The sequence below is a fragment of the Dipodomys ordii genome, unplaced genomic scaffold (genome assembly GCF_000151885.1).
Source record: "Dipodomys ordii isolate 6190 unplaced genomic scaffold, Dord_2.0 Scaffold7, whole genome shotgun sequence".
In the NCBI taxonomy this organism is placed as follows: domain Eukaryota; kingdom Metazoa; phylum Chordata; class Mammalia; order Rodentia; family Heteromyidae; genus Dipodomys; species Dipodomys ordii.
The window spans coordinates 18262126-18273656 of NW_012267223.1; the positions used below are offsets into that span (position 1 = coordinate 18262126).

The following is an 11531-nucleotide window of genomic DNA, read 5'->3' on the forward strand; positions in this document are numbered from 1 at the left end:
AAGCCCCACAATTGACAGAAAAAAAAAAAAAGAATTCCACAGCTTTTCTTGCCTGGGCTGGCTTTGAACTGTGATCCTCTATCTCAGACACCTAAATAGCTAGGATTACAGGCATGAGCCACTGGCATGCAGTGAGATGGTGGCTTAAAGCCAACCCAGGTAGGAAAGTCTATGAGATTTATCTCCAATGTGGAGCTGTGTCTCAAATGGTAGAGTGCCATAAAAAAAAGCTAAGGGATAACTCAGGCCTTGAGTTCAAGCCCCAGTACTGGCACGCACATGTGTGTGTGTGTGTGCATACACACACGCATATACACGCTCATGTGCACTTGCATGCAAAGAAATATCAAAAGTGTACAAATGAATACACAAATGGTTCGTCACCAGGACTTTGGGGTCTCTGGGAGGGGGGATTTGGTAACTTTGTGCCCTCTTTTTTCCAGGAAAGCTCAAGCTGCAATGTTCTGTCCTTTTGTCCTCTAAGAGTAACCACAGACTTGCTGCTTTGTCCATTCTAAGCTAAGAAAAGGAGCCGGCCTGCCCCTGGCCTGCAGTGTGTGTGTGTGTGTGTGTGTGTGTGTGTGTGTGCGTGTGTGTGTGTGCGTGTGTGTGTGTGTGTGCGTGTGTGTGTGTGGAGGGGGAACCCCAGGAGCTCTGAGGACGTGCTGTGACACAGGCAGACATCCTTGGGCTGAGAGGGAGGAGGAAGGAGGGGTGACTGGTCTCAGGCTGAGTCACAAGCTATAAACCTGTTACTGGAAGGGGAGACTGAATGCACACTAATCAGGCAAGACAGGGTCCCATTTTGCCTCTTCAGCCATAGTGAGACACACTTTGTATATTGCTTGCCTCCACTGGCTAGGTGCCGGGGCTCACTCATGGTAATCCTGAGATCTGTGGGTTGTAGTTCAAAGACAGCGCAGGCAAGAAAGTTTCATGAGATTCTGATCTCAATTAACCAGCAATTAACTTGATTAACTTGACCTCTGGTTCAAGTAGTAGAGTGCTAGCTTTTTTTTTTAATCGGTTGTGTGGCTTGAACTCTGGGCTTGGGTGCTATCCCTCAGCTATTCAGCTCCAGGCAAGCACTCTACTGCTTGAGCCACAGAGCCACTTCCGGTTTTCTAGTGGTTTATTGGAGATAAGAGTCTCATGGACTTTCCTGCCTGGGCTGGCTTTGAACCGTGATCCTCAGATCTCAGATCTCAGCCTCCTAGGTAGCTAGGATTACAGGCGTGAGCCACTGGCACCCAGCTTTTTGTTTTTTTTGTTTGTTTTGGTTGGTCATGGGGCTTGAACTCTGGGCCTGGGTGCTGTCCCTCAGCTCTTCAGCTCAAGGCCCACATTCTACCACTTGATCCACAGCATCACTTCCAGCTTTTTCTGTTTATGTAGAAATGAGAAATTGAACTCTGGGCTTAATGCATGCTAGGCAAGCACTCTACCACTAAGCCACATTCCCAGCCCCAGAGTGCTAGCTTTGAACAAAAAACCTCAGGGACAGTGCCTATGTTCTGGGTTCAAGCCCCAAAGTGGTTACAAATTTTAAAAGGGGAACTATCAAAGAACGAGGACAGGCACTAGGCCAATGTGATTATCCTACCTGCAGTCCCCAAGGATCATGAAAGGCCCTGTGAAATTCAGTACTGCCTGGCCTCCAGCACTCCGTCCTACAATCCTATGGGTACACTGACCTACTCCAATTGTGGACTGGGACCCTGTGGGCAACACAGTTGCCTCCACCTCCACAGAGCATGAGGCCCAGCAATGGAGGCCCAACACCAGGGCCTAGAGCTCAGGCTCACTAGGAAGAAAGTACAAGAGCAGTCTAGGGCTGGTGCTAAAGGATTACAAGTCAGGCCAGCCAGAGCTACACACCCCAACCTTATCCCAAAAAGTGGTGGTGCCAGGCACTAGGGGCTCACACTATAATCCTAGCTACACAAGAGAATAAGATCTCAGAATCAAGGTTCAAAACCAGCCCAGGCAGAAAAATCCAGGAGTTCTTATGTACAATTAACCAAGTGGGTGCCCTTGAGTGAAAAAGCTAATGGAGAGTGTGAGGCCCTAAGTCCAAGCCCCAGTACCAGTGCGCACGCACGTGTATATACACACACACACACACAATATCATGGAATAACAGAATGAAGGCATGAGTGATCACACAGAACACATAGCTTGTTTATCAGTTCTCATGAGGATTTAACAGCCATCATCATAGCTCCTTTCCTGAAGAGTCTTAAAGCATCCAGCTTTCTTGGAGCCACCTCCACCAGGGATTCCCTCCCCCAGATGCCCTCCTTCTTCCCACTTGTCTGACTGTGGGTAGACTGAAATGTGCAGGCCTGTGTATGAAGCCAGCATGGACAAACTTCCTTATGGAGCCCCCTTGATCAACACAAAGCTGATGCTTCTTGATTTTCTTTCTGTCTCTCAGCCCTTCAGCTCAAGGCACGCGCTCTACTATTTGAGCCACAGCACCACTTCTGATTTTCTGGTGGCTTACTTGAGATAAGAGTCTCATGGACTTTCCTTCCTGGGCTGGCTTTGAACCATGATCCTCAGATCTCAGCCTTCTGAGTAGCTAGGATTACAGGCTTGAGCTACCGGCACCCAGCTCTGCTTCTTGATTTTCACTTGTTATTCAAAGGAGTTATGCCATTGGAATCCTCCCCTGAGTATACCATACTTTAGTCAGTTTGTGTCTGTATAAATGTATATGATGGCCCAGTATTCGTTTTAATATATGTTAATAATTTAGATTTAACTCCCACATATGAAGAGAAAACACGTGCCATTTGTCTCTCAAGCAGAGAAACCTATTGGAATTTGCAGAAGGTCCACTGAAAACTCAGACAGACATCACAGAACCACACAGCCTGTGAGCCAGCACTGAAGCCTGGAGGGTCAGTTCACAGCCAAGGGGTAGAAAACAAAAATACAACTGGGACCTGATGGTTCAGGTCTGTAATCCCAGCTACTCAGAAGGCTGAGATCTGAGGATTATAGTTCAAAGCCAGCCTGGGCAGGAAAGTCCATGAAACTCTTTTTTGTTTTGTTTTTGGGTCCAGTCGTGGGGCCTGAACTGGGCCTGGGAACTGTCCCTTAGCTCTTCAGCTCAAGGCTAGTGCTCTACCACTTGAGCCACAGCGCCACTTCCGGCTTTTTTTTTTCTGCTTATGTGGTGCTGACAAATCGAACCCAGAGCCTCAGGCATGCAAGGCAAGCGCTCTACTACTGAGCCACCTTCCCAGCCCCGAAGTCCAGGAAACTCTTATCTCCAATTAACTACCAAAAAGCCAGTAGAGCTGTGCTCAAAGTGGACAAATAATAGCCTTGAGCACAAAAGTTCAGGGACAGCACCTAGGCCTGGAGTTCTAGCCCTTCGGCTGGCAGAAGAAGAAGACCACTGACAACAAGGAGGAGGCAGGGAGAAAAGGAGGGAGAGGAGGAGGAAGAAGAGGAGGAGAAGGAGGAGGAGAGGGCTGGGAAGGTGGTTCAGTGGTAGAGTGCTTGCCTCGCACACAGAAGGCCCTGGGTTCAATTCCTTAGCACCACATAAGCAGAAAAAGCCAGAAGTGGCGCTGTGGCTCAATCAATAGAGTGCGTGCCTTGAGCTGAAGAGCTGAGCAACAGCGCCCAGGCCCAGCGTTCAAGCCCCACAACTGACAGAAGAAGAAGGAGGAGGAGGAGGAAAGAAAGGAAGAAAGGGAGAAAGAAAGAAAGAAAATGAAAATACAGAAACCCCACATAAATGGGCAGGGTAGGAGACAGACTTGAGCATCTCAAATACAGTGGGGAAAGCAGACAGGCTTGTACGTGTTTAGGTGAGCCCAGGGATTCAGGCCAGAATATTTAAAATATGGTTGTTTTTTTTTTTTTTTTTTTTGCCATGCCCTCCTGGGACGATGGACCCAGATGGCTGGGCAGGCTGTGGCCTGTGCACAGGAAGAGATGGAGATGATTCTGCGCTGACCTCTCCTGGGCTAGCCCAGTCCCAGCTCTGGCTCCTGCCTTAGGACTTTCACTGCTGCAGCTGTGGTTTGGGAAATGAGAGTTTTGGGGGTGCTGTGTGGCTTCTAGGAAGTTGAGGAAGAAACCCCTAAATCTCCCTCTTTGGCCTCTGTTCAATAACAATCCTTGGTGAGATCTTGACAATTTTCTGCTCAAGTAGAAAAACGAGGCCTGAAGTCATCATGTTTAAATGCAAGTGGTCTCTGGTGCCGACTGTTATAGAAACCACAGCACAAAAGATTCTGCTGGCCCCAAGTCTCCTGCCACCTTCTTTCCCCTCCAGAAGGGAGAAATCTTTTCCTTTTGCTAGAGGGGACCCTTGCTTTTGGCTAAAAATGCAATTCTGGCCAAATGTAGCGATCACTACTGTAATCCCAACTCTCAGGTAGTAGTGAGAGGAAGATTAAAAAGATCTAAAGAGAAGTCCAGGGCCGATGGCTCACATCTATAATCCTAGCTACTCAGAAGGCTGAGATCTGAGGATTGTGGTTCAAAGCCAGCCCGGGCAGGAAAGTCCATGAGACTCTTACCTTCAACAAACCACTCAGAAAACCAGAAGTAGCTCTGTGGCTCAAGTGATAGAGCACTAGCCTTGAGCTGAAGAGCTGAGGGACAGCACCCTGGCCCAGAGTTCAAGCCCCATGACCGACAATAACAACAAAATCTAAAGGGGTAGGGGGAGAGAGGGAGAGGGAGCAGTATAACCGAAACTGCCTGCCTGGGTTCAAAGCTTAGTTCTTTCTCTTCTTAGCCCTGTGACCTGGACAAGTTACACACCATTCTGTGTGTGAATTGAGGAGATGGTAGGGAGCCTTCTCAGAACATTGCTGGGCACATAGGAAGCACTCTGCCAAAGCTAGCTATTGTGATCTAGGAAGAAGTGTGGGAGAAGGGTGTGCTCAACCCTGGTTCCAGCTCCCCAGCAAATGATTTGCAACACATCTTGCAGAAGTGCCTGAATGGGGATACTCTTGGTGGGCTTTTCCCAATGCAGCCCACCCTCACCTGTCTCTAGTTCACCCAGGGCCTCAAATTTGCCTTTTTAGGTCATGTCAAGAAAAGCAGACCAGGGGCTGGGAAGGTGGCTCAGTGGTAGAGTGCTTGCCTTGCATGCATGAGGTCCTGGGTTCGAATCCTCAGCACCACATAAGCAGAAAAAGCTGGAAATGGCACTGTGGCTCAAGTGGTAGAATGCTTGCCTGAGCTGAAGAGCTGAGGGACAGCGCCCAGGCCCAGAGTTCAAGCCCCACAACCGACCAAAAAAAAAAAAAGAAAGAAAGAAAGAAAAGAAAAGCAGACCAGCTCCTGACCACCACTTGGGACACAGCATCCTTGGACAAAAGATGCAAGGATGCTTGCTTGCTTTCTGTGCTAGCACCGGGACTTGATTTGTTTGTTTTTTTGGGTCCGGTCGTGGGGCCTGAACTCTGGGCCTGGGCGCTGTCCCTCAGCAATTCAGCTCAAGGCTAGCGCTCTACCATTTGAGCCACAGCGCCACTTCTGGCTTTTTTCTTTTTGCTAATGTGGTGCTGAGGAATCGAACCCAGGGCCTCATGCATGCAAGGCAAGCACTCTACCACTGAGCCACCTTCCCAGCCCCAAGCACCGGGACTTGAACTCAAGGCTGATGCTCTACCACTTGAGCCACAGCTCCACTTCTGGCTTTTTGCTGGTTAATTGAATAAAAGTCTCACAAACTTTCCTGCCCAGGCTGGTTTCAAACCACAATCCTCAGATCTCAGCATCCTGAGTAGCTAGAATTACAGGCGTGAGCACTGATACCTCCCCTGTCCCCTCACCATTTTTTTTTTTTTGCCAGTCCTGGGGATTGAACTCTGGGCCTAGGCTCCATCTCTGAGCTTCTTTTTGCTCTACCACTTGAGCCACAGTGCCACTTCTGGCTTTGGCTTTTTCTGAGGAGTTTACTGGAGATAAGTCTCACAAACTTTTCTGCCTGAGTTGGCTTTGAACCAGGATCCTCCAATCTCAGTTTCCTGAGCAACTAGGATTACAGGAGTGACCACTGGTGCTTGGCAAGGGCCCTTTCTTTTTTTTTTTGTCGGTCGTGGAGCTTGAACTCTGGGCCTGGGCTCTGTCCCTCAGCTCTTCAGCTCAAGGCGAGCGCTCTACCACTTGAGCTACAGCACCACTTCCGGTTTTCTGGTGGTTTTATTGGAGATAGGAGTCTCACTGTCTCTCCTGCCTGGGCTGGCTTTGAACCGCGATCCTCAGATCTCAGCCTCCTGAGTAGCTAGGATTACAGGTGTGAGCCACCAGCGCCCGGCTGGGCCCTTTCTTAATGTTTCTATATTTCTGCTTTCTCACTGGTAAAAATGAAAATCCTAAACTCCTCAGGGAGATAAGGCTGGGAAGTCTTCTCCAGCCAGCCTCACTCCCTCACAGGTGGAGCCTTGCCACGCCCCCTCACCTGACTCCTCCCACCAGGATGCTTCTACAGAGCTGGAAGCTTAAGTTCTGATACCTGGCCTCATGGGCTCTAAAGCTGGAACCTTGGACAAGTGAGTGACTCACACTCTTTGTGAAGATCAGTAGGAGAGCTGGTCCCTGAGCCAGGGCTCACAGGGACTTGAGCAAGCAGTGTCACCTCTGATGACTCCCTTTCCCACAAGCCAGATCAAGTGACTTAGTCATTAACATGAAACTCACCCAGAAGAGCAAGATCTGCCTCCCTGCACTGCATGGCCTCCACAAACTGGGGGGCTGGAGGGCTTCCCATTCGAAATAGAATGACCCAATTTTTAGGCAAACGGCTGATCTTCCAACTTGCTTACTCTCTGGCTATAGGGAGGGGAAAGTAAAGACAGCTGAGAGAAGTAGGACTGAGTCCTGGAATTTTCAGTCCAAGGAAAAGCAGGAATTTCTATACTTCTTCACAAAGGCACTTTGCAGATAATACCTGTGAAGAAATAATCTGTGTAACACAGGAGGCTGAGATCTGAGAATGGCAGTTCAAAGCCAGCCTAGGCAGGAAAGTCTGTGAGACTCTTTTCTCCAACTACCACCAAAAAATTGGAAGTGGAGTTATGGCTCAAGTAGTAGAGTACCATCCCCGAGTGAAAAAGTGACAACAACCATACCCTGAGTTCAAGCCTCTACCAGAATGACAAAAAAGAAAATCATCATCATCATCATCTGCCCATCCAACCCCTGACTCCATCTGTGAATTTGGAAACCAGGTTGAAATTGCATCAGGGACTGAGCATTGGAATGTACTTGTATGGCCCTGGGCAAGTGGCTGTATCTCTTTGCCTCTCTACCAACTTATTCTAAGATGGGGTAAACTATAATACTGGTGGGTGACCCTGAGCAAGCTTAACTCTCTGTGCCTTGATTCCCCTTCAGTAAATGAGCCTGGACAGTACCTGCTTGTAGTATGGTGAAGATCACAACACATGCACAGCAATTTCCAGTACCTACTAAGTGCTCAGACAGCACAAATGAGACCAATAGGATGAAAGCAGAAGCAGGAGGTGTGCTAAGCAGAGCGCGGAGATGATGAGACTGGAGGTTGATGATGCTGAGCTGCTCCCAAAGGAGGAAGGCCTTAGGAGAGGTAGAGCAGATGTGTTGGGAGCTAGAAGGAATGAGGAGGGGAGGCAGGGTGTGAGCAATGAAGGGATGCAAGCCAGTTTATGGGGCTAGGGTTAAGTAGGGAGCCACAATCAAGCTAAATGTGTGTCAGGCGTGTGTGTGTGTGTGTGTGTGTGTGTGTGTACTAGAACTCAGCATTTTTGCTCAGGGGTGGCCCTCTATTGCTTGAGCCACAGATCCATTTCCAGCACTTTGCTTGTTAATCAGAGATAAGAGTCTCTAATTTTTGTCTGGCTTCAAACCACAAACCTCAGATCTCAGCCTCCTGAGTAGCAGCTTGAGCCACTAGCACCTGGCTGCCTCAGCACTAAAAACAAAGAGTGATGGCTTCTTAACTCTCGCCTCTGACTTGCAGCCCCACCTGCTGCCACACCTGGCCGTCTTCCAGTAGGGGCAGGATTTAGGGCTAAAGTTAGAGCCAGGCCTGGGGGCGTTCACACAACTGCTTTGAACCCAAATGGGTCAGCTGCATTCCTGTGTTTGAACTCCTGGGCAAACTATTTCTCCCGGTGTTGTGAACATCCAACCAGTAATGGGGTCATCTAGCTGAGTGCTTGGTTCATAGTACATTCTTAGAAGACACAAGTCATCTATCCTCCTGCGGGCTGGGAGGCTCTGTGAAGAGGGGGAGCAGGGCTGTGACTGGCACTGACTAAGGACACAGAGGGGAGTCTCCCCCCTCCCATCCCCGCTGGAAGGCTGGATGGAACTGAGGACCTCACTTCGCTGGCCTGCGCTCGACCACTTGAGCCGTTCCTCCCGTTGGGCTTTTTGCTGGTTAATTGGAGATGGAGTCTCAAGGCGTTTTCTACTGACTGGATTCAAACCTCATCCTCCAAGATCTCAGCTAGGATTACAGGCATGAGGCACCAGCGAAGGGACAGAAAGGTTGTTTCTGTGTTTAATTTACCCCCTCATTTGCAAAGGGGCAAACCGTTTGGCACCCCGGTGGGAGCCTTCCCCCCCAATGCCCCTCCACCCGCAATCCCCAGTACCCCGTAACCTGTGACCTGGGTAAAGGGTTCTGAGGGCCGGGCTGGACGCGGTGACTCCGCCAGGAGGGCAGAGGGCACCGAGCTCGGCGCACGTGGAAGCGACGGCTTTTCCTAGCGGGTGAGCCGGAGCCTCCCACCCGGCCGAGGGGACGGACCGCCGGCCGAGCGGGCGGTGGAGGTGAGTGCTGCAGAGCCCTGGCCTCGGTGGGAGTGTCAGCAGGACTTACGTCGCTGTCCACGGCCACGCCGATGACGGTGCCCTCCAGCTCCGCGGATGGGCCCCGCGTCCATCCCGCCCCCCTCCCCACCCCCCTGCTCCCAGTCAGTCCCACCTTCGCTCCGGCTCGCTGAGCCGCCGGGGCAACACGGAGGCGTGGCCCGCGCGAAGCCCGCCCCTTTGATGTGCACCGGCACCTCTGTGATTGGTCAGTCTCTTGTGACGTACAGAGACTGCGGTGGACCCCAGTGCTGCGGCAGCCGCAGCGCCGGCCGCGGCTCCGGCTCCGGCTCCGGCTCCCGGGCATTTAAAGGGGACGCGGCGGCGGCGGCAGCGGCGGCGGCGGCGGCGGCAGCAGCCCGGGGAATGGGGGGCAGGTGGGGGGAGCCATCCAGACGCACGTCATCCACGGTCCTTCGGGACTGGAGGGACTCGTGAGCCGGAGCCCAGGAATCCGGGGGTGGATAAAACACCGCGCCCCCCCCAATTCCGTAAGCACCCCGAGCTCTACCCCGCACCCTAATACCTTAGCTAGACCCCCCTCCCCAATCTTTACACTCAAACTCAGCCGGGACAGACCTCTGCCACCGCCGCCCCCACGTGAGTCCTGGGTTCTGGGAGCTAGGGAAAGCTGGGGTCCCAGTGTTGGTGTGGGGGGACCGTGTGGAGTTTGAGGACGCTTCTTCACAAGGGTGGCAGGCCGGGGAGGGGGGATTCCCTGGAGCAGAGGTATGAGCCCCTTCCTCCTACCCCAGAAATGTGGTGCCCAGGTACCCTCCATCCCTGACAGGCAAAGTCCCCTTGGTCTCTGCCACCCACAAGTCCTCCCGTCTCCCGAGCTGCGCACCCCCCGCCCGCATTAGGGCGAAGCGCCCGCCAGCTGGGGGTGTGCCAAAGTGCCTGCTTTCCAGTCACCTCTAAAAATATCTCCCCCCCCCCCACCTCACTGGCAGCTGCCACCTCTCTGCCCCTACCCGGTGAGGATCCCGGCTCAACTTAGCCACCCAGGCAGGGAGAGCCCCGAGGTGACTCCTGGTCCCAGATTCTTTGTTGACACAAAGGCACAGATCCTTACCACTTAAGAGAGCTCACATCCCAAGGAATCCTCCCGGGCAACAGAGGAACTCCAGCTGGCTTTCCCAGAGACCCCCACAGTTCTGATTCCGACTGATGCTGTGGGATTCCCAAGTTAGCTTCACCTCTCTGAGCTTATTTTTCCTATCTGCTATTTTCCATTTGCTTGGAAAATGATGGATTGGGGGTGGGGGTTGTTATCTGGAGGTCGCGAGGAAATTTGGCTTAATTGTTGGGTCTGATTTCTAATGATTTATAGTAGGAGACTTGTTCTTAGGCAGACAGGGCTTGTTATTGTGAAGTTCCTGAGTCCTCCTCACTCCTCATTCTCATCCTGCTTGTTTCCTGTGGAAAATTGTCCCAAAACCTTTGTGGGGCCTCCGTCCACCCATTCAGGGAGGATTTTCAAGCTTTAGGGCTTATGCCGAAGAGGAACCTCTTTCCCTCCCCCATCCCCAGGATTTAAACTAAGAGCATTTGTGGCCCTGCTGGGAGGGATGGGCAGGAATTTGTGGTTCCACCTAGGAGTCAGAGACTGGAGGGATAGGTAGGTGGGAAACTGTGATTCCAGGTGAAACTAGATGTAAGAGCATTTGTGGCAAAGCTGGGAGAGCCAGGAGCTAGTGGTTCCTGCCTGTAATCCTAACTACTCTGGAGGCTGAGATCTGAGGATCTCCTTTCAAAGCCAGCCCAGGTAGGAAAGTCCATGAGACTAGCCTTGAGCTGAAGAGCTCAGGGACAGTGCCCAGCCCAGTGTTCAAGCCCCAGGATCACCACCACCACCACCAAAAAGGTTGGGAGGGGTATACAGGAATCTGTGATCCCAGGTAGAGAGCCAAGGCTGATAGTGGGACTGGAAACAGACTCCCTGCCATCTCTAGGAAGACTTTCTTCTCTCCCTGCTCCAGCCTTCAAGAGGAGATCCTACTCCCTTCTCTCAGAGGGACTCTGATCACTCAGGACAAAGCTGCTGGAGGTGAGTAACCTTTCATGTTACAGGAGCAAGCTAGGGACAGGTCCCTGGTCTGCTTGGTGTAGGGGTGGGATGTCAGTGCATGGCTTTCTCAGTTGGAGGGAAGGAACTCCAGGTTGCTTGGCTTTCTGCTCTGGAAATGAAAAGAAACAAGAGCAACTTGCAAACAGTAAGTGCTTAAAATGATTTCTCTAAATACCATTATTAGAGGAAATATGACTGTTTTTTTTTACTGTGGGAAATGACAAGTTTCGAGCATAATTAAAGATCAGTAAAATAGTCAAAAAAGAAAAACATGCTGGAGGGTGGGGTGGGGGGACGGGGATCAAAGTACTGATAACCTTTCCTATGAGATAAAACTGGCCTCAACCTGGTTCGTGACAGTAATTCCAGCACTGGGGCCGTGACGGTAGGAGGAATTTAAGACCAACCTGGGCCTTAGGGAAAAGAAATTTAGGGGCTGGGAATGTGGCTCAGTGGTAGAGTGCTTTCCTAGCATACATGAAGCCCTGGGTTCCATTCCTCAGTACCACATCAACAGAAAAAAGCCAGAAGTTGCACTGTGGCTCAAGTAGTAGAGTGCTAGCCTTGAGTAAAAAAAAAAAAAAAAAAAGCTCAGGGACAGTGCCCAGGCCCTGAAGCCCCA

General features: G+C 51.2%; 1 protein-coding gene across 1 annotated transcript in view; it reads left to right on the top strand.

The window, feature by feature from the left end:
- The first annotated feature begins 9257 nt into the window (after positions 1–9257).
- Phospho1 (phosphatase, orphan 1) overlaps positions 9258–11531 on the top strand; it is a 6515-nt gene continuing 4241 nt past the window's right edge. The window contains exons 1-2 of the mRNA XM_013037777.1: positions 9258–9329; positions 10821–10888. The gene's annotated coding sequence lies outside the window, so the exon portion shown is untranslated. The remainder of the gene's footprint in view (positions 9330–10820; positions 10889–11531) is intronic.